The sequence below is a fragment of the Bidens hawaiensis genome, unplaced genomic scaffold (genome assembly GCF_021521415.1).
Source record: "Bidens hawaiensis isolate Kalapana, Puna unplaced genomic scaffold, B.hawaiensis_p1.1 tig00027581_1, whole genome shotgun sequence".
In the NCBI taxonomy this organism is placed as follows: Eukaryota; Viridiplantae; Streptophyta; class Magnoliopsida; order Asterales; family Asteraceae; genus Bidens; species Bidens hawaiensis.
Window position 1 is genome coordinate 153,199 of NW_027494473.1, and position 23,315 is coordinate 176,513.

Below are 23,315 nucleotides of genomic sequence, written 5' to 3' on the forward strand. Positions count from 1 at the left end.
CAAAAGGCTGCAGCAGTAAGGATGGATAAAAGAACTGAAGAAAGAAGAAGCTCAAGGAGATAATTAATTTTTGTTTATGTATTTTGAATGTAATGTCCCTGTTACAGAATTTTGATTATACAATATTTTCTTTTAAGTAATGTAATTTACTGCTTTCAAGAATTTGATGTGTATTTTAGACAAGTGTATGTAATCTACAAGTATTTTGGTGCATCTGAGTTTGTTCCAATCTAGGGGAGATTGTTGGGATAAGTAAATGATCAAGGAAGATTGGAATCTTCTCAACCTCCTCAAGAAATTAGCTAAGTATGGAGTACAAGCAAACTAGGCACTTCGATCAAGCCTAACACTTATTCAAGCAAGGTATCTTACATCGAGAAAGGTTATTTTCTAGAATTCTTCTAAGTGTTTAGTTCGAGCAAACTACACTTCATCAAGAAAGGTTGTTCTTCAGTCGAGCAAGGTTTGTTTCAGAGCAAACTCTTGACCATATCCAAGCTATAACCAAGTAATTTGGTGGGTCGAGCAAGGTTTCAATAAGCTTGATCTCAAGCACACTTGTAGGAAGTTAATGTAATTATACTAAGGACTTCTACAAGCAAGGTTCAACATGGAGCAAGCTACAATACCACCAACACACTTAGTTTGCAAGAATAAGTTATTAAAGAAAGGTTGAAGAGATAAAGGAGAACAAGTTTGCTCGTAGGATACTATCGAGAAAAGTTTGATTATATCATGAAGATTGAAGTATTCTTGAAATTCTAAGTAAAAGCTTGCTCGCAGAACTGTTCCAACACACTCATGGATTACAAGGTCTACTTGATAAATACAAAATCTTACCCGAAGACGTTTCTACACTTGTATTAATTTTGAATGTGTTTGAATATGTTTTAACAATCATTAGGGTTTCTAGAAGGTGTCAGGTGTGCCTATTTAAGGAAATATTATGTCACATTTATTAAAACGGTGAATTACGGCTGATTAGACACTTTCTTGGCATAGTGAATATATTTGTACGGAAAGTAGCCGCACCTAACATTCTACCTAGAAACCCTAAAGTTATTCCTTGTATTATTGTTTAATATCAATGGAAACCTTTTAAGTCTCTTGTGTATTTTTCATCTTTGTGTTAATTTAGCAACATCTTGATTACTATTGATTCCGCTCTAGTATTCATTGGGTCTTTAAATTAGCTTAATCGTAATCGTCTTGTCAACATTAAGCTGTTGGTTACGAGGTTGATAGTGAGTGATAAATCGATCCTCGCACCTATTTTGTCACTATTGCTGATGTGATTGCTATTATATCCCCAAAAGAAGTTGTGCTGTCAACCAGGTCTCTCTTGTCTGGCCATAAGGTTATGAGAACCTCCTTGTTGTTGTTTGACATTTGAATCAAGTTAGTTAAATGTGTTGCTGGTAGTCCTACATAAAATGGCTTGAAATATTACTTATGTTTACATGTCTTCTTTTATTTTTATCTTTCTTATGGCTTCTTTCTTGTTCTTTACTTTGACATCCGACGGGTTGTTGCTCATGATACGTCCGATGTAATCTGCATCTTTTGGTTAAGAGTGTTTAAGGTGGTGTGTGATATTTTTTATTCTTTTTTTTTTTGTCATGTTTATGGTAATTTGTGAGTATCTCCCATGATCCAAGACGTAGTAGGACTTTGCACTTGTGCCTTACAGAGATGTAATAGGACTTTGGACTGGTGTCATCATGTATGAGTTCGAATTCAACCTTGAGTCTGGTTCATATGGAGACGTTACGTAAAGTAACAGACGTTGATCTTCTTGATGGGATTGCGACGTAGTCAGTGATATTGTAGCATGATTGAACGTTGATCAATGATTCAAAGTGTGACTTGGTATTTAAGTCTGTGATAGCGTCTATTGCATCACCCTGCGGTAAGATAACAAATGATATTATTTTGAGCTGTGTACGATATTGTCTAATTTATTGGTAATAAAATATTTAAGTTGACATATAAGGTTGTCAATGTTGTTTGTTACCTACATGGCGGTCAACAAATAAGTAGCACAGTTCTAGACGTTTGCCCTTTGATATCCATTTTTAGGACACGTATAGTGATAACCCCTGGTTTTTGTCCTTCTTTTATGTCGGAGATACGTATGGTTCTCCTTTATGAATAAACGAGAATTCGAAGAAGGAAAAAATGAAATAATTTGACTAAAGTGTATATGTTTAAATTTGATACTCAACAAAAGTGTGTATCCTAGTTGTTTTTATTTGGTGTGTGTATCAGTGATAATTAATTTTGTGGTCATGATATGTTATGACTATGCTTATGGTCACAATTATATTGTATATGTTGTTAGGTGCATCTCATGTTTTTTTTCATGTAGAAATCAGTATATACTATGTTTTTGATGACTTGGGGTTTTTCATTGTTTTGTGAAACTATCAAAAATTTTATTGGTGAGGTTGCCCTTGAAAACGCCACGTATAGTTGTCTGTGTCCAAATACTGGATGTGGTAGGTATACGCATATTTTGTCTAGGGATTTTCCATGTCTCTTATTTAGTGTCATTGCGTAGCAAAGTCGGATGAATTGAGTGTGTTTCATATCGAATGGTAACTCTTCATCTTTATGTGTTAGTGTAATCCTAGGCAGATAGACGCGACGTCCTATAAACTCTCATGTCATAATGGGGGCTTCGATTATTCTTGGTAGGAGTTGTATGATGATTAGTCGTGTACCGTTACAAAAGCCGTTAAGAGGGTTTAAGTTCCTAAGAAGTATTATTGGCGCCGCAATCTTTTGTTCTAGTATCTTTGTTGGTAAACTTTTAATATTAAGTGGGTTAAAACATTCAATTTGGTATATCGATTCGTTGTCATTGTGGTCTCTTGGTTGTACAACTACTGAGTCGATATTGAGGTATGTTTGTGTCATATCAGGAGTTATAGCAAGGATTGATGAGTTTAGTTCATGAATCGTTTCGTTCTTAGGAAGGACAGTATCTATAGATGAAAATGTTGTCGCGGATGGTTCTTTAAAGTCTCATTGTCATAGATAAAATTGACGATATCGGTTAATGCATCCTCTTTGTTTGGTACTAGGTATTGTGTAGGGATCTCAATATTCTATGTACCTTCGGGTTCAGCAGGATCCATTGTTCCTACATTTCCGTCAGCTATCTCTACCAACCTTGACATAAAAGAGGAGATAAGATCTCTTGCTCAGTTGTTAGGTTGGGTATTTGAAGTCACATGTTTTCTGTCAGCTTATATGCTGAAGTGTGGCAAAGGTGGGACCTTGCTAGGTAAAATGTTGTTATAGTTGTCTTTGATACCTTAGGTATTACTGGTAATGTTTCTAAATGGTTGGTGACAGTTATTAAGTCCTTAAGTGACATGTCTAGTGTTTCAAAACACTTTTTATCATTCATAGGTACCTCGTCCCATATGATTGAAGATAATCGTGCATGAGTTGAAAAATTTAGGTGTTCTGTTGATAATGCATGTTGACTCATGTGTTATGTCCAATAGGATTTTAAACCGGGAGTGGGTTGTTCTTCCCGAAGGAAGTAGTATTGACGCAATACCAGATGTTGCAAGAGCCAAAACAATTTTTCCTATGGAACGTAGGGTATAAATAATCGTTGCCCATAAGAATGTCTTGCCCATTCCACCATGACAGTATACGAAGCATAATGCTTGTTGGCCTAATGACAAAACATGCATAACATGATTATTTACCAACCTTTGTTGTCGGTTGAGTAGTTGTAGGGAGGATATGTGTCCAGTAGCTAACGAATGTCGATCATAGTTTTTTTCTTCCATAAGTAGCTTGTTCTGAAGACGTTGTAACATGAATGAATTTGGCATTGGAAGGTCATAATATTTCAACGATTTTCCAGAAGGACTTGACTATAGCAAGACCTCTAGCTCGTATAGGATGTACTGCGTTAAGTCATCTTCATTACGAATATCGTATGTGCATTGACTATCATCCCCCATCTTTTTCCAATGCTTATTCCAGAGTTCTATTGGGTTTGATATATCAAAATACAAAAGCATTTGTACGAAAAGTGCACGCAACTATGACGCAGACGCCAAACATGATGCTTTATCATTTTTAGATAACCATTCTTTGTCATCTCCTAGACGCCCTAGAACTTTACATGCTCTACGGAATGTTGGATAGCAATGGCCATTCACTGTGCGTATGCTATCGTAAGATTGACATCCCTTTTGGTATCCTAACAGCATACACAAGTAGAAAGTTTCACCACAGCTTGGGTGCTTGTAAATAAGTCTTCTGATTGTGGGTTGAGTGTCTAATGAACGTCTAACCAAAGATCTCAATTAAAACTTCCATGAATACTCTGTAAGGTAATCTATGTATCTTAGGTGACAGCTAGAGCTGTCATACATGTTGTTACGAAGCCACTCTGTCAATGTGGTTCGTCTGTTGAAAGGGTTGGACGAAATGTTATGAACAAGGTCATTGCCCTTGAGGATTATGTTATGCATATTCTCTAAATGAATAGTGAGTGTTTGAATAGTTGGATGTCCTTCATGAATACAGAAGTTACAAATCCTCCAAGATGCCTCATGCGGGCATATGAAATGACCATAAACGAAGTTTTGGATCTCATTTTGATGTGACAGGTGTTGTTGTTGTCGTGAAGTGTTTGTCGGGCATTGTGTACTTGTTATGGTGTAACGAATACGATCAACATCCTTAGATATTTATTTGAAAAGGTACTTGATAAGTGTGCTCCAACCACAATACTCAACATTAATGTGAGCCATGAAATGCAAAGAAAGAGTGCCATTATATGGGACAGCGAATCCGTTGTCAAGTTTTATGCCACATTTGACTACAGTAGGACCAGCTGATGGACGTTTTTATTGTACATAACTGTTGTCATAAAATTTGTCTCTTGTTAGTAAGCTTAAGGGAAACTCTTGCAGCATGTGCCTAATGGCATACATGGTGATTTCGGCTTTAACAAACCACATGTGCCATGTATCATAGGATCAGTATGTAGATGAGGGACCACAGAAGGGTCTGGAATCTGTCCATAAATTGTATTGGTCAACATCAGATATATATTAATCTTGTATGCATTAGTTACCCACAGAAGCAAGTGGCAATGTGGAATACCTCAATTATGGAACTCACTCATGTAAACATCTATGAAATCATGAAAATGAAGGCTAGGTTAGATCATTATGGTCTAAAGGTTGAACATAGTTTAAGAATAGACATATAGTAAGAGGGGCTACCAACTAACAGCAACCTCACCAAAAGGCTTTTTCAAATTAAGGAAATTGATGAACGATTTGACTTTTTTTTGGAAGACCCTAGCAATGATATCAGGACGATCTTGTGGTTTTAGCAACGAAAATTTGGAAATGTTGTGGAATACCATTGTACTCTAAAAATGGCCAGCACATCTTATAATGCTTATACATATAATGTGTCCCTCCTGGTAAATGAAGATGGAGGAGTGTGCGTTTACCGACGTCTTGAACTTCAATGTCAGCACGTTGTACTGCATCATGTATGCCTTGAAGGAACTCAGTACGGAACATGTTTTGATTGTTTCTTATATAGTCTAGTAGGATTTCCTCAATACATGCATAAGCATCGACGATATATTGTTGCATCATACGACCACCTCTCAAAGGTAATGTTTACAGATTGTGTCGATCATGATAGACATAACTATAGTAAATGTTGGCAGTAAACCGTTTGTGTACCATCAGGAACACGTAAGGTAAGACTCGGTGACCATCCAATATCCCATACGGGAAAAGCAATGGGTACTGCAATAGCATGTACAATAGGTGTAATTTTCTTATTCGTTGTACTATATCATCATATGACGAATAACAATGTCATACTGATGATACGTTTGGTCACCATCAGAAATAATGGCCCCAAGGGTCCCACCAAATGGTCGGTCGTATGAACGAATCCTATCAGAACCACAAAGGCATACACTAAAACTAGGGGTCTCAACAGAGGATATGAGATCTCTAGCAGTTCAAAAAAGTTTGACCAACTCGTTGCAATGTTCAAGTACGTTTATCAATGTAGATATGTGTCAGTGTTCAGACGACACTGACTGTCATCACTCAAAGCATGAAGTCTATTATAGATTTCATTCTCAGTTTCATAAATATACATTTACAAGAAACACGATTTTTCATTAGCAGGGGGCAAAGAGAACCTAGCCAGTGATGAACCTGGTCAGATGTCTTGAAAGCATAAGGACCCGATGCTTGGTTGATATTGTTATCAACCTTAGCACCCAAAGAGGTCCATTATTAATAATTTCTTCTAGGTGTGTTATCAATTATACAAGTCTTGAGAGTGGGGTAAAAACAATATGACAAAAACTAATAACCACCATTATATTTATATATGCTCTTAAAATATTAACATTCATCAAGTTAAATATTTGAAAATTCTAATCTAGTATTCAACTCATTCCATGTAACTGCCGGTGGTCAAATACCGCTTGATATATATCTAAAACCTTCCGTAGCGGGGAGCCATGAGCCCCAAATCGCCCTATAGCGCCGGAAACACCACCCTAAGGCGCTATTGGCGTTTTGAAGGGGAGAACGCGCTTCCCACACAGTGCCGGTGAACTTTTCTATTTTGGTCTTGATTTCCCCATTAGCTTTTTCATAACGGCTACTTTAAAAAAAAACATTATTTTCTATCATCCTATATATATATATATATATATATATATATATATATCAAACATACCATTTTTTTAAACACATCTTCTCATTCTTTCATTTTCTATCAAATCAAAACAAAAACAAAATCATTTCACTCTATACCCATCATGAATCCATTCAATCCTTTTAGGTTCAGTTTCAGTCAATTTGCTACCAGCCAACACCCGAACACCCCACAATCGACTCAACAGATTATCACCCAAGTGAGTCATTTAACCCCCACCTTCCCGGCCGGTATAAATTTCGACCCTAGCATGTTGTCATACATGCAATATTTAATGCCCACTAACCTACCACCCGTTGGTTTTAACCCACCGACTCAACCGAGCTTCCCACCGAACTTCTCACCGACACTAGAGGAGACGGTGCCGGAGACGCAACTCGATCTGGCGCTTCAGGACGATCCAGAGACACAACCCGGTTCGAGCAAATCTGGACGAGGACGGTCACATAAAAAGAAAGGCGTGACCGAGTCTCGTGGAAAAAAAACAACTCAACTATGGACCCCCGAGGAGTATTTGACCCTTCCACGGGCGTAATGCGCGGTCTCGGAAGATCCCGAGTGCTGTAATAATTTTTGTATATTTAAGTTCAAAATATTAAAGGCTACTAATATGTTTTCTTTTTTTTAACCAACTATGAAACATTAGAATTTTTTTGTGAAAAGTGTTCGTGATTTTTTTTAATGAAATAGGCAAAGGAGACGACTACCGAATGACCAATTCAACAGCAGGAAAATGGTCTAATATAAATAGTAAATGCATGCTCTTTCAAGGGGTATACAACTGACTTTATAAATCGTGGGGTAGTGGTGTCAGTGATGGTGAAATTATTGTGACGGTGTTGACTGAGTACCAAAGTGATCGGGAAAACTTTATATATATGAATTATTGGAATATTCTTCGTTATCACGCTAAGTAGAACGTTGTACCCCGCGTCGGGTCCGGAAGTAAGCGAAAGCAAAAAGGTCCAAAACCTCCTCCTCGGTTGATCCTGAAGCGCCGCAGTCGGATGCTCGAAACTTTGACTTAAACAAGGAAGAAGTCAGTGATAGCGAGCAAGAGTATGTGGAGTTGCCTCGACCAGGCGGCAGAAGAAGTCATGGAAAGGGGAGAGGGGCGGGTTCGTCGGCGGTGGCTGCTACAAGTGCGAAAGTTAGAGAAGAATTCACCGAAATGAACCGCTAACTCACCAATTTACACGACCTTGTGAGTCAACCTTTTCATATGACGCAACAAAATTATGAGCCCAACAATGTGTTTGCCGATATACTGAATGAGAGGCAAATGAACAAAGATCTCGTGTTTTTGAAGGAACCGATCAACCATCTTACCGGACATGCCCGGAGGCTAGAGGAAATAAAAAGGAATAAAATTATTAAAAAATATATGCTCGACGAGTAATATATATTTTTAGTACTAGTGATGTTTTTTAATGTATTTGTTTTAATTTTAATGTAGTTTTTCTAATTTATTTTATTTAAAAAATGTCATTTTGATTATTTAAAATAAAAAAGAAAAAAAAATAATGATGAGATAATGATTGTAAGGGGCTCAAACTCCATCCACTACACCTCTTTTAGTCAAAAAGCTTATTTATGAACGTGACGTCACATGTTGCACAACGCCCACAAATAAGCTTCATCCCTTATACATTATCTAATGATTGATATATCTATGGATAGCATAAAAGTATAAGAATAGGTGGTTGATGGAATGATGGCGGTGTTGTTTGTGAGTTTGTTTATAGATAGATTTACGATTTTGTGTTTATAACTTTATATACATATTTGTGGTGGTTTAGTTGTAAAAGATGGTGGCAGCAGTTGCAGGTGGTGACAACAATAATTATCAAAACTTATATTATACTTCTACACAAAAGGAACAAAAACTAAAAAGTATTAGCAGAATTATGGTCAAATAGAAAGCCATGTGTCCTTGCCTCCTTGGAGAGAAACAAGGGTAAGAGAGTGTAGACAGTAATTCACCAAAACCATTTTCCAATGGGACCCAAAAGGTGCTATATTCCTTCCACCGATGTTTTTCTCAAAAGTTGCAAAATATAATTACTTATGTACATATATTAATTTTGATATTTTGATCATAAATTAAATATTTTTAGATTGAGCCATAGAGGAGTCTGGTTTACATTTTATTCGATTAGCGGCTGGCCAGTGATTAAGATATTTTATTAGTCGTTCAAAAAGAAAAAAATTTATCCAGTTAGCCTTTAAATTCCCATGAATCCTTATTTAGTTGATAGTTTCATATATTTTCCAAATTTTTGGGATTCTCATTCTCCTTAAGGACCAAAACCCTAATTTTAGAAAAATTATCCTTCCAAAAGGTATGGAATTTAAATTTGAAATTCAATTAAATACAAAAATATAATAAGGTAGAAAATAAACAAAATTCCCCCAACAAAAAAGATGGTAACATCTATATATATATTAAAACAATTAAGTTTTATTGAATAAACTCTATTATTTACATATATATAACAATCACTTCTATGATTTTCTTAACAACTAAATAATTTAAAATTAATTAAATTAATCAATAGCTCACAATTAATTCACATACTAAGATATTTAAATCATCTATAAACTAATTTTTAGCTAAAACCGACAATTTTAATAATCAAATTTAATTTTCAAACTTAAACCGAAACTAACACAATGAATATTCAATTTTAATATTCAAATTTAGACCAAAACTAACAATATAATTAATTCATATCCTTACTGAATGTATTTGCTTTAAATCTAAATCATCTAAAAATAAAAATCGTGTAATAGCTATTGTCAAATCCTCAAGTATCAGATGTCCAATTGTTAAAATTTCAAATTTCCACTACTTATTTGACCTCATCTTATACTTCAAAAACCATTCTAACAATCATTTCTATAAATTCGGTATTTCATATTCAATTGTTTATATCATCATTTTCACTCTTCTGAAGTTGTTATAACTTATAACTACGACTTTGTATTCAAATTTCTATCGTTTGTTATTGTTTGTAAGTGAAATTCACATATTAATTTAATTATGTTGTCCTTATTTGGTCTTTTGGTTGTTATGCAGGCAGGTTAGCTTGGGAATTAGATGTATGCAAACTGGTTAGGTGAATGATTCAAGTTAAAATTTCTGTATTGTCAGTTCTGTTAGGGCACGGAAATTTGACACTGTGGATACGTTATCCTGACATATGTTCTTGGATCAGTTATCCTTAGACAGATCCTGTCAGGATCAGTGGTCCTCAATACTTGGTATTATTAACAATTGTTTCTTGTGGGTAGGTTGTTATTTAATAAGTATAACGGCTCCAAGACTTATTGCACCGGATATCTCGCTATTGAACTTGTCAAACACGTGGTCAAATGGCTGTAACACGTTTAGTGGGAGAAGTGGCGGATTTATAGGACTTCTTGTTGAGTCACAAATAACTGAGTGCTGAGGATATGTTATTCTTGAAGACATGTCTAGATCAATTATCCTTCTGAAGAGTTCCAGAGCTATGTCAGGATCATGGATCCTCGGTATTTGGTGCTTTAACGGTTGTTTCTTATATCAAGGCTGATATTTATCAAGTGTAACGGCTCAAGGACGTGGTCTACCTAATATTATGCTACAAGGCACCTCCAGCACGTGGTTAATAGTGAAGACTAAGCTACTGGGAGTAGTGCCATAAAAATAGGAGTTAGTTAGCCTTTATTTTTATTTATATTGAGATTATGATCTCAATTAGGTGATCACACACCCATTAGCTGCAGACATTTGACAATACTTTGCCAAGAACTCTCTCTAACAGTTCATACACACACACACACTTAGATATTCTTTGTAATCTTTTATCATTTCTCCACAACACTTGTAACCACCTTTTATTATCAATATAATCGACGGTGATAGTTTTCACCGTCCGGGGTTTTTTGTGCCGGAGATCACGATAATCATATACTCATCGACCAAAGGTTACCTTGTTGATCATTGACTAAAATAATTCGACCAAAGATTATCTTATTAATCCTTGACTGAAGTTATTTTACCAAGGATTTCCTTGATAAGTTTTGACCGAAGTAAGACTATCTTGATTAAAGGCTTTTTTCCCTCGTGATCAAACCTTGTGTTCACTAATATTTCGATTACACACTTGTTATTATCAAGTTAGCACCTTACCTCACTTAACAGATTTGGATACTCGATCCTTAGCAGATTTTTGTCCAAAACAATTTGGCGCCATCCGTGGGACAATTGGTGCTATAATCCATATTATCCTTATCATTCTCAACTTCTTCATACCCATATCACTAACAATGGTCTCTCAATCAACCTCTGCTTCATCAACCATGCCGGCTACGATTCCTCTCTCATCAAGGACTTTGCCACCGATTCCTCCGCCAATGAACGCAACGGCCTGCTGCTGCTGGGAGCTAAAAGCAACTACCGGTTTTCCGGAGCTTGAAAAATTTTGCTGCTGCCCCGGTGGTTAATACTAACAGTGATGTTTCATCTATGTTTTCGCAGGTTAAAGCATACATGGAGCAGCAGAACAAGACTAATCAGAGGATCCTACGTGAGATAGAGGATCTCAAGAAGAACAAGAGGCCAGTAGAGGATCTCACCCACCTGATGCCAAGGATGCTAGATTTCACCAGTCCAGAATCCATGGCTCAGTTCTCTCATGGATCATCTATCCTTCAACAGGGGTCCATGGGTCAACAGACTCAAGGATCCTCGCTATTTCAGCCAGGATCATCTATCCTTCAACAGGGGTCCATGGGTCAGCAGAATCAAGGATCCTTATATTATCGGCAAGGATCAGTCATCCTTCCACAAGGATCCTATGGTACCCAACATCAAAGATCCTTCATCCCGAATCAAGGATCCTTCTTTCCGAATCAAGGATCCTCAGGCGTCCAACATCAACGATCCTCCGTCCAACATCAACGATCCTCCGAAGTCCATGAAGGAGACATAATCCCCATGCAGACTATAGCCTCTGGAGGACCAACTCTTATCGCAGACTCCTCATATCCCATCTACTCATCCGAGATGCCAACCTTCACTCAGCAAAGAGGTAACTTGTACGATCCTTTATCCTTAGATGCTAACCGTGGTTCCATGCAGGATGCAGGTATCAACCGAGCTATGGCCAAGGAGCTGCAGAAGCTCAAGGATATGATATCCAGTGTTCCCGGGGTCATAAGACCAATTCCTGAGATACCTGAGGGAAGCCACAGAGTATCCAGATTCGCTCTGCCTATCTATGATGCTGAAATCCCGAAGCAGTTCCAGACTCCGAATATGAAGACTTATGACAGGACCACTGATCCTGAAGAACATGTAGCACAGTATAGGGAAAGGATGGAGATCAATCCTATTCCGGAGAGACTCAAAGAAGCTTGCCTATGCAAGGGCTTTGGATCCACCCTAACGGGAGCCCCTCTGAAATGGCCGCTAAGTCTTCCTCCCTTTTCAATTACTTCTTTCTCTCACTTAGTTAACTTGTTTAACACTCAATTTTCCTGTAGTCGGAAATTTGAGAGGTTAACCAGTGATTTATATCGTGTTGTCCAACCTAGTGATGAATCCCTTAGGGATTTCGTCACCAGATTTGGCAAGGAAGCTCTAGAAATCCCAAATCTTGACATGACTACTGCTGTTGAAGCATTCAAGATGGGAATTCAGAAAAGCTCCCCCTTTTATGATGATTTAGTGATGACTCCATGCAGGACATTAGATGAAGTCAGAAACAGGGCATTAAGATACATCCGATTAGAAGAAGATAAAAGGATCCAGGATCGTCTTGGAGGACAAACGAAACAAGAAACTCCCGAGAAGAACAAAGGATCCTAGAAAGGAACAACAATTCAAAGCCATACTCCAAGCCCAATAATCACAACGTGCGGGCAGTTGAAGAAGGAGATAACGATGAAGACTATCCTTGCATCTCCGATTATTGTTTCTCTATGGATACTCATGGCTTGATCTGCGCCATGAAGGATCTGGGAGAAAAAGCAAGGTGGCCCCGAAAAAATGAGAAGGTTGTCGGCTTCAAGGACAAGTCTAAGTGGTGCGCTTTCCATGAAGATTTTGGCCACGCAACAGATGAATGCATCGGCTTAAGGAAGGAAATTGGTTACCTCCTGAGCAAGGGTCACTTTAAAGAACTCTTGGGAAGGAAGAAATCCAAGATCCAAGATTCTGAAGACCTTCCACAGAAAGCAACACTGCCACCGCCAGATGCTCATGTGATCAACTTTGTCTCCAGAGACTACGAATTATTTCAAGATTCTTGTGCCATAAAAGAAGATCCTGTAGTAGAATTTGAACTGGACGACGAGAGAAGACCGCTGATCCCCACTACTTGAGTGACTGATCAGAGAATCTTCTTCAATTCAAGGATCCAGGATCCTCACCAAGACAAGCTGGATGTGCGAACGGTCAATTTCATCTTAGGAGGTTCAGACATATGTGGGACTTCTTTCTCTGCAGCAAAAAGACTCGCTAAAGAGATAAAGATGGATAACGGAGATCAACCAATAGTGTCAACCACCCTAACAACAGACAAGAGAATCTTCTTCGATGAGGAAGACAAAATGAACATACAGGATCCTCATCACGACGATTTGATTATTACTTTGTTTATCTTTAACCATTATGTACGCAGGATCCTAGTAGACGGCGGCAGCTCGGTCAACATTATCCAACATGATGTCCTTAAGAAAATGAACATCCCGGATTCAGAAATCATTCCTAGAACTTCGGTGTTGGTTGGTTTCATTGGTGAAACCAAGAAGACTCTGGGGGACATCAACCTCCCAATTTATATCTAAGGGTTAAATTCATACCAAAAATTTTGTGTTATAGATAACCTTTCTTGTTGCAATGTTATTTTAGGAAGGCCTTGGCTCCATGGAATGAAGGTTGTAGCCTCAACTTATCACCAGTGCATCAAGCTACCTACTCCTTGGGGAGTTGTAAAGATAGTGGGTGACCAAGCGGAGGCCAAGAACTATTATTCATCATCAATGAAGCCAACAGCCAAGCCAGCCATAGCATAGCAACTACAGCAACATCCTAGGGACGTGCTGGAAGCTCGGGAGAAAGACCTTAAAGAAGTATCAAAGGACCCCGAGGATCCAGAAATAAAGGTGTTCTTAGGATCCAGTATCCCCAGTAAGATTGAAGAGGATATAATATCCTTCTTAGGGCGAAGGAGATCTACTTTTGCCTTCAAGCACTCAGACATGACAGGTATTTCAAAAGAGGTAATCACTCATAAACTCGGCCTTGATTTATCTGTTAAACTCGTCCATCAGAAGCGAAGGAAATTAATAAGATCATACAAGAAGAAGTTGAAAAACTTCTTAAGGCCAGTATGATCAGAGAGGTTCAATATCCTCGATGGCTAGCTAATGTGGTCGTTGTTTCAAAAAAGAATGGAAAGTGGAGGGTGTGTGTCGATTTTACTGATTTAAACAAGGCATGCCCCAAGGATCCTTTCCCATTACCACATATAGATTCCATGGTGGATGCAACGGCAGGACATGAAATGCTTACCTTTATGGATGCTTCCTCTGGATTTCAACAAATTCAGATGGAACCATCTGATCAAGAGGATACAGCATTCATGACTCCTACCGGCATATACTGTTATACTGCTATGCCGTTTGGACTAAGAAATGCAGGGGCAACATACCAAATATTAGTCAACATGATGTTCAAGGATCAGTTGGGTAAGACATGGAGGTCTACATAGATGATATGGTGGTAAAATCAAAAAAAGCTGAGGATCACCTTAGAGACCTCGAGGAAGCATTCAACATCCTCGACCAATATAACATGAAATTGAATCCGTCAAAATGCCACTTTGGTGTTAAGGCTGGAAAATTTCTGGGATATATGGTGACAAAGAGAGGAATTGAAGCAAGCCCCAAGAAGATTGAAGCCATCCTCAATTTGAAATCTCCTACAAATACAAAGGATGTCCAAAGGCTCACAGGAAGAATAGCTGCCCTCAATAGATTCATCTCAAGATCCTCCGAGAAGTGCAATGACTTCTACGACATTCTTAGGAAGAATAAAAAGTTTGAATGGACGGAAAGGCATGAGGCTGCGCTTACAGCCTTGAAGGATTACTTATCCTCAGCTCTAGCCCTAATGAAACCTGTGGATGGAGAATCCTTATACCTGTATTTAGTCGTCTCAGATAACGCAGTAAGTGCCGTCTTTGTGAAGGATCATGAAGGTGAACAGCATCCCGTTTACTATGTAAGTAAAAGTCTTCTAGATGCGGAAGCCAGGTATTCTCATTTAAAAAATTAATTCTTGCACTTATTATGGCTTCTACTAAATTAAGACATTATTTTGAAACTCATCCTATTATTTTAAGAACTAATTATCCTGTGAAGAATGTTCTTAGAAAACCAGAGTTATCAGGTAGAATGGCCAAGTGAGCTGTAAAATTAAGTGCATATGATATCCAATATGAGCCAAGAACAACAATCAAGTCTCAAGCACTAGCGGACTTTGTGGCTGATTTCACTAGTGATCTATAAAAAGAAGCTGACTTGGAGGTCCAGCAACTAGAGAAGATCAAGGATCCTTGGATACTCTTCACTGATGGTTCTTCCAATGTAAGAGGCACAGGATTGGGGATCCTACTGAAATCGCCACAGGGGGACATAATACCCCAGTCCATTGCATGTGCATTCCAAGCTACCAACAATGAAGCAGAATATGAAGCACTCATAGCAGGTTTACATTTAGCCAAAAGTATGAGGATCAGGTATCTTCAAGTTTATATGGATTCACTACTCATTACTAACCACTTTAACGGTTCTTATATCGAAAAAGGTGAAAATATGATCAAATATTTAGAAATTGTGAAGGAATTAGCAAAATCCTTCGAAGTGTTTAGTATAGTACAGGTACCAAGAGAGGAAAATGTTGGGGCAGACGCCTTAGCAAATTTAGCCTCATCCCTAAAAATGCCAGAAAATACGAAGATCCCAATTATTCACATACTATCGCCAGCAATATGAGAGCAAGAAGTTGGGGAAATAACAAGTGATAAGCAAATTGTACTTTGGGAACCATTATCCTCGGATTATCAAGGATCCTGGATCCTTCCGATCAAAAAATACATTCAGACTGGAGAGATCCCAGCTACGGAGAATCCAAGATCCTTCAGACTCAAGGTATCGCAATATATTTTATTAGATGATGTACTATATAGAAAATCTCTTGCAGGTCCATACTTGAGGTGCATCGAGAATCCTGAGATCCAAGAAGTACTCAAGGATTTTCATGAAGGAGATTGCGGCAATTACACAGGTGGAAGAGCATTATTTTCTAGAATACTTAGAACTGGATACTTCTGGCCAACAATGAAGAAGGATGCAGTGGAGTATTCAAGGAAATGTGATGCTTTTCAAAGACATGCAAACATCCTTCATCAGCCAGCGGAGCCTTTATATCCTATATCCTCCTCATGGCCTTTCATGAAATGGGGTATGGATATTGTGGGCAAGCTACCAAAAGCACCCGGTGGAAAAGTCTTTATGCTTGCTATGACTGACTACTTCTCCAAATGGATTGAGGCAGAAGCATTTGTACAAGTCCGAGAAAGGGAAGTAATATCTTTTATTAAACGAAATATTATAACTAGATTGGTATTCCTGCTGAAATTGTTTGTGACAATGGTTCCCAGTTTATCGGGAATAGAACCACTAACTTTTGTGACAGTTAGGGCATCAAAATGATTACTTCCACTCCGGTTCATCCTCAAGCCAATGGTCAAGCAGAGTCTAGCAACAAGATCATCATCAACAATCTAAAGAAGAAGCTAGGATCCAAGAAGGGAAAATGGGATGAAGAACTTCCTTATGTTCTTTGGGCATACAGGACAACCCCAAAGAATGCAACAGGTCAAACACCCTTTTCATTGGTGTTTGGATCCGAAGCAGTAATTTCCACAGAAATGGTGGTTCCTACGGCGAGAAAGAGCATCTGTGATCCTCAAGCCAATGAGGAAATCCTTCTTGAAGACTTGGATACTATAGAAGAACTCAGAGACCTAGCAAAGATCAGAATAGCAGCTTATCAACAAAGGGTAGCTGGGGCATACAACAAAAATATCAGAATCAGAAGATTTCAAGAAGGAGTTCTAGTGTTAAGGAAAGCCTTCCAAAACACGACAAATCCGGCCGATGGGAAGCTAGCACCCAAATGGGAAGGACCTTATCAGATTGAGTCGGAAGCAGGAAAGGGGCATATCATTTGCTCACAATGGAAGGCAATAGACTACCAATAGCATGGAATGCTATCCACCTAAAGAAGTACTTTTTTCTAATTAGGATCCAGTATCCTGAGAGGATATATTATCCTTAAAGGATCAAGGATCCTAAAATCGGTAATATCTATCTGATTACTTATCCATTTTATATTCTTGTTATTCTAAGGATAATATATTCTTAATATTTATCTTTTCCAAGTTTTTAAGTAACAATGCAGATTTCAATAAGAGGTTCAATGTCTAAGAGGTTGGCCACCTCTCCTTTACATATAAGGTACTTTACTATTTCCCTTGGCCTTGCCCACGATTGGGTATGACCCCCGATGGTCATATCCCCTAAGGTTTAAATGTTTTCACCTTTCTCACGATCGTCAGTTGCGCACGCTATCCGACGTATAGTTCGGGGCAGCGGGACCAGTACACGCTTAGTGGCTGGAAATTTCGTTGTCTCCGGCTATATGGAGGATCCTACGAATAATGGTAGACGTACCATTTCCTAAGGTTTAAGGGGTTTTCACCTCTTCTCAAGGGCCTTGTTGCCAGTTTAATCCTAAGGTTTAAGGGGTTTTCACCTCTTCTCAAGGGCCTTGTCGCCAGTTTAATCCTAAGGTTTAAGGGGTTTTCACCTCTTCTCAAGGGCCATGTCGCCAGTTTAACACCAGTTGCACGGGCTTGTCCCCAGATTACACGGGCTTGTCCCCAGATTACATGGGTTTGTCCCCAGTTGCACGGGCTTGTCCCCAGTTTATTATTTGGGCTTGTCCCTAGCTTGTTGGGTTTAATCCCAGTTAACATTATAAGTTGTTTGCAACAGAGTTTCTAAGTTCATTATGAAGATCAAGACTTATGGATTCAAAATCCTTAAATTGCTTCTACCAGGATCACAGAAGGATCATTACTGATGGTAACCTAGGTCGAATTAGACCTTACGGTATGATTTCAGTTTATCGGTTTACACTTATTTGATTTCAGTTTATATCTTTATAGATATAAGGATTCATTATTCTCAATCTATTTTTATAAGGATTTAAGATCCTGGTTGATTTTTGCAAGGATATTTTATCCTAAAAACTTTTTACTAAAGAATATTTTTCAAAACTTTCAACAGTCTAAAGCTATATCAGACAAACTTTCAAAATAACAGACAATCAACAGATAGTTAAAAGATACTATTTATTAAACTTACTTGCAATTACCAAAAATCTTAACCCAGATTTCACCATTCGAAAGATGGACCATCTACCCGGGTTAAACAAGTATAACTAGCTATTCATGATTTGCAGGAAGAATTAGAGGTTTCGGATATATAGCTTGAAGGGAAGTTCCCATGGAAACTCTATTGATATATAATAATTATATCTAGCTTGTCAAATCTCATCAGTTTTTGCAGGAAGTTTGAATTCAAAGGCAAAATGACAGCTGTGATCTTATCACAACCGCCATTTTGGGGGCAATTGTTAGGGCACGGAAATTTGACACTGTGGATACGTTATCCTGACATATGTTCTTGGATCAGTTATCCTTAGACAGACCCTGTCAGGATCAGTGGTCCTCAATACTTGGTATTATTAACAATTGTTTCTTGTGGGTAGGTTGTCATTTAATAAGTATAACGGCTCCAAGACTTATTGCACCGGATATCTCGTTATTGAACTTGTCAAACACGTGGTCAAATGGCTGTAACACGTTTAGTGGGAGAAGTGGCGGATTTATAGGACTTCTTGTTGAGTCACAAATAATTGAGTGCTGAGGATATGTTATTCTTGAAGACATGTCTAGATCAATTATCCTTCTGAAGAGTTCCAGAGCTATGTCAGGATCATGGATCCTCGGTATTTGGTGTTGTTAACGGTTGTTTCTTATATGAAGGCTGATATTTATCATGTGTAACGGCTCAAGGACGTGGTCTACCTAATATTATGCTACAAGGCACCTCCAGCAGGTGGTCAATAGTGAAGACTAAGCTAGTGGGAGTAGTGCCATAAAAATATGAGTTAGTTAGCCTTTATTTTTATTTATATTGAGATTATGATCTCAATTAGGTGATCACACACCCATTAGCTGCAGACATTTGACAATACTCTACCAAGAACTCTCTCTAACAGTTCATACACACACACACACACTTAGATATTCTTTGTAATCTTTGATCATATCTCCACAACACTTGTAACCACCTTTTATTATCAATATAATCGAGGTGATAGTTTTCACCGTCCGGGGGTTTTTTGTGCCGGAGATCACGATAATCATATACTCATCGACCAAAGGTTACCTTGTTAATCATTGACTAAAATAATTCGACCAAAGATTATCTTATTAATCCTTGACTGAAGTTATTTTACCAAGGATTGCCTTGATAAGTTTTGACCGAAGTAAGACTATCTTGATTAAGGGCTTTTACCCTCGTGATCAAACCTTTGTGTTCACTAATATTTCGATTACACACATGTTATTATCAAGTTAGCACCTTACATCACTTAACAGATTTGGATACTTGATCCTTAGCAGATTTTTGTCCAAAACAAGTTCTACTTAAATATATTTCTTTTGTTCTTATTATTGGTGTACCTTGAATGAAACTTAATTATTTGAATTGTTGGTATTATTTGCAGTTCATCTTATATGTTGCACACATCTTGCTGCTACTTAGGTAGGTCAGATCAGGAAGTTTGACGAGAGAGACTAGCTCGAGCCATGGTAGGACCTAGCCACCAAATGCGTGTTCTGATTGATGTAAGATTTCTTGAAATTCATATTTACAGTTTTATTTTTATATGTTGAGAGCTCCCTCTATTCATATTTACAGTTTAAGGACCATTTGGAGACTAACTCTAGCCATGGTAGGACTAGGTCACCAAAGTTTCACAAGGTCATTCCAAGATTCAATAGACATGTTCAAGGTTTTGAGATATGCGAAAATATTGTTGATTTGTATCCTTATCGAAATTATTATGATAATTATTCCGATTACATCCATTAATAATTCTTACTAATTTTTTTAATAGTTCAGTGTATCTAATATTAATTTATTTTTAGTAATTTCAATTTATGGCCGCCCAACTTGGTAGATTGGCTAATTGCATGGAAAAAGTATTTGATGGAGATTAGGTTGATTATGTTTGTTTTGATCATTACGAATGTATTTTAGTTGTTAATTTTCTATCATTTTTTTATTTTATGTAGCTTAGACAATTCATGTAAATTAATTCATTTTTATATGAACAACAATCTTTATTTTCTGTGTTAAAAATTTTTGAATATTATCTTGAAAGTTTTAACAATTAGTTATTGAACTTTCAAAAAAATAGAACGTTTTTTATAATAATATTTACAATTATTTATTTATGTTTTTAAAATTCAAAGCTGACTACTATTGCAACAATTTCTTTTGTAGTTTTTAGTAGTATTCAACCTCAACAAACTTTCCATCTTTTATATTTGACCAAATTTTAATTAGCATAAATGACAAATTTAATGTAGTTGGAAATTTTAAATAATTTGCTTTTGATTAACTCGAAAGTTAATAAGTTTTGTATTAAAAAGTCATTAATTTATTTAACCAATTTAATATGTGGTGTATTACTTATTTCAAATTTATATTTAAAAAATCTTAGATATTTACTGTAATTGCTTATTTATTTTAAAATATTCATCATCTTTAATTTTACTGATACATTCCAATCATTTATACATTAATTTATTTTTGTTTTTAAGAACCGAATTTGATCACTCTTTTTTAGTTTTAATATTCTTCGATCTCAATAAACTTTACATCTTTTATATTTGACCAATTTATAATTAGGCATAAATGTCAAGAATTACCGATTCGCCTAAATTATTCCGACCAAATTAAAAAATAAACTAATAAACTAAATAGAAAATAAAAATTTTACATATTTTATATTTGACCAATTTTTAATTAGGCATAAATGTCAAGATTAATGTATAAAATTGAAAAATGAATTATCTAATGAATTAATTGTCAAATAAGGTAATGATGCTAAAGTGTTGACAATAATTTTGTGATAATTAACAAAATTAATAGGATATTGTTTAGTTATTGAATTTTCAAGAAAAATGGAAAGTTATTTATAATAATATTTAATTTATTTATTTTTGTTTTTACAAAACCGAAATTGACGACTTTTACAGCAATCTTTTGTAGTTTTTAATATTATTCAATGTCATCAAACTTTCCATCTTTTATATTTAACCAATTTTTAATTACGCATAAATGTCAAGATTAATGTATACAATTGAAAAAAAAAATTATATAATGAAATTGATTTTAAATAAAGTAATGATGTTAAAGAGTTTGAAACATAATTTACTGCAGATTGCAGTCACTTTAATTAAATTTTAATTAGGGAATAACCTCTATGTAATAAAATTAAAATTAACCGTTTTAATTTTAATTATTTAAATATTATTTTAATTATAACTAATTAGTGAAATTAGAAGAATAAAACTTTATTGCTTCGATTTAACGTAATACATTTAACTAAAAAGTCTTTGAATCGAAATAAAAAAAAGTTTAATTACAAAATAATTTATAATAAAATATACCTTTATTTATTTATTTATTTATTTTTTTATTAATGTTGAAATGAAACTCATAATACCTTAAGACTTTAATTGTATATTTAATCAGGCTGTTATGGTTTATTTTGTTTTAGATTGTGAAGCAAAATGATTTTTTTTTATTTTTTATTTTTTTGTGAAATGTCGAAAAAGTTGATGGTGGGCTAATATGATTATAACATCTTCATTTCTTCGTTTGGTTTTTTTAATTTAGGTGTATAGTAAGTTTGTGTAAGTATTAACTTTTTATGTACACAAGTTAAATGCTTAATATTTTGGTTACAAACTTATGTTGAATATTTGTGTTGGTTTAAAATGTTAGTTATGAAATTTTATGGTTGTTATATGTTTTCAACCCATGTCTAACATGGGCTACTAATCTAGAAATATATTGGTGGGTTAGATACTTTTACATAAATGAATTTCTGATCATTTAAGTCGATTCAAGTTAGCCGATAGTCTACATATCTAGTGGAGTAAGTTGTGTTATTGTTGTTTCCTATGTAATATTTTTAATTTCCATGTCTTTAATATCTTTATGAACACCAAATATAAATAACCTACAAATGTCACTAAAGTTAATAGTATTTTGGTTTCCCAGTTTTTTAATTTTTCTTATTTATGTAGTAAAATCTATCATTAAGTCAGCAAAATTAAAACATCATGCTCTATAAAATTCTATTTTTATATTTATGTTGTTCATCATTTTCATATGCTAACCATATTATATTATATTATAGATTTGTTCAAAATTAAAGGAAACAGAATTTTTGGGGTCGATCAACGTCTTCCAATAAGAGGAGTTATTCAAACGGTTAGTCATTTTAATATTTTTTTAGTTACCCTTTAAATGTTTTTTAAGAATGAATTTTTTAAACATGCAGCTTCAACGCCGAGAGAACTACTTATTAGCATTTTTAACAGTAACGTTTTATTTTAAACGTGTTAATACACTATATTGTATTAATATAATTTTTTATTAACTAAAATATAGTAAATAAAAATTAATATGTTATTAACAAAAAATTAGGCACTTGTAACAGAAAATTATAAACGATTTTTAATATATTTATTATTAATTACATTATACCTTTTTGATAAACAAAGTTTTGTATGTTTACACATTTCTTTTTTCTATTTTCTTTTTTAGAAATGATACGAAACATAATTTTCAGTTATCCAATATTATTTTATTTTCTTAAAAACCAATTAAAATATGTGTTTTAATTAAGATGTGTATATAAATTAGTTTTTGTTAATTAGAGACGAAAGATATTTTCTCCATTATTTTTTTACTTATATTTGGTTTACTCAATATATATTGTTTTCCATACTCAGCAACAAAATTCACAAATTTAGTTGTGGTCTATATAAACAAAAACAGTTTTTTGGTTTTTAAGTAAGATCATACCAGTTGTTTTTTTTTATATTTTAATTTGAACTAAAACTTTCATAAACACATTATGCTAAATAAAATCAAAAAGACCGAAATTATTTTGACTCATAAATTGGTTCTAAAAGTCAGTGTGCCAATAATATTACTAAGCAATATGGATCAGAATAACGGTTTGTGTATTGAAACTAAATTGCGAGTAATTAATTTGGGTAGGCGTTTTGTTGAAGTAAAAGTTATTTCAGGTGCTAATACTGGTTATCGCACTTATATAATTCGTTGTGGTCTAACACCTTCAGATA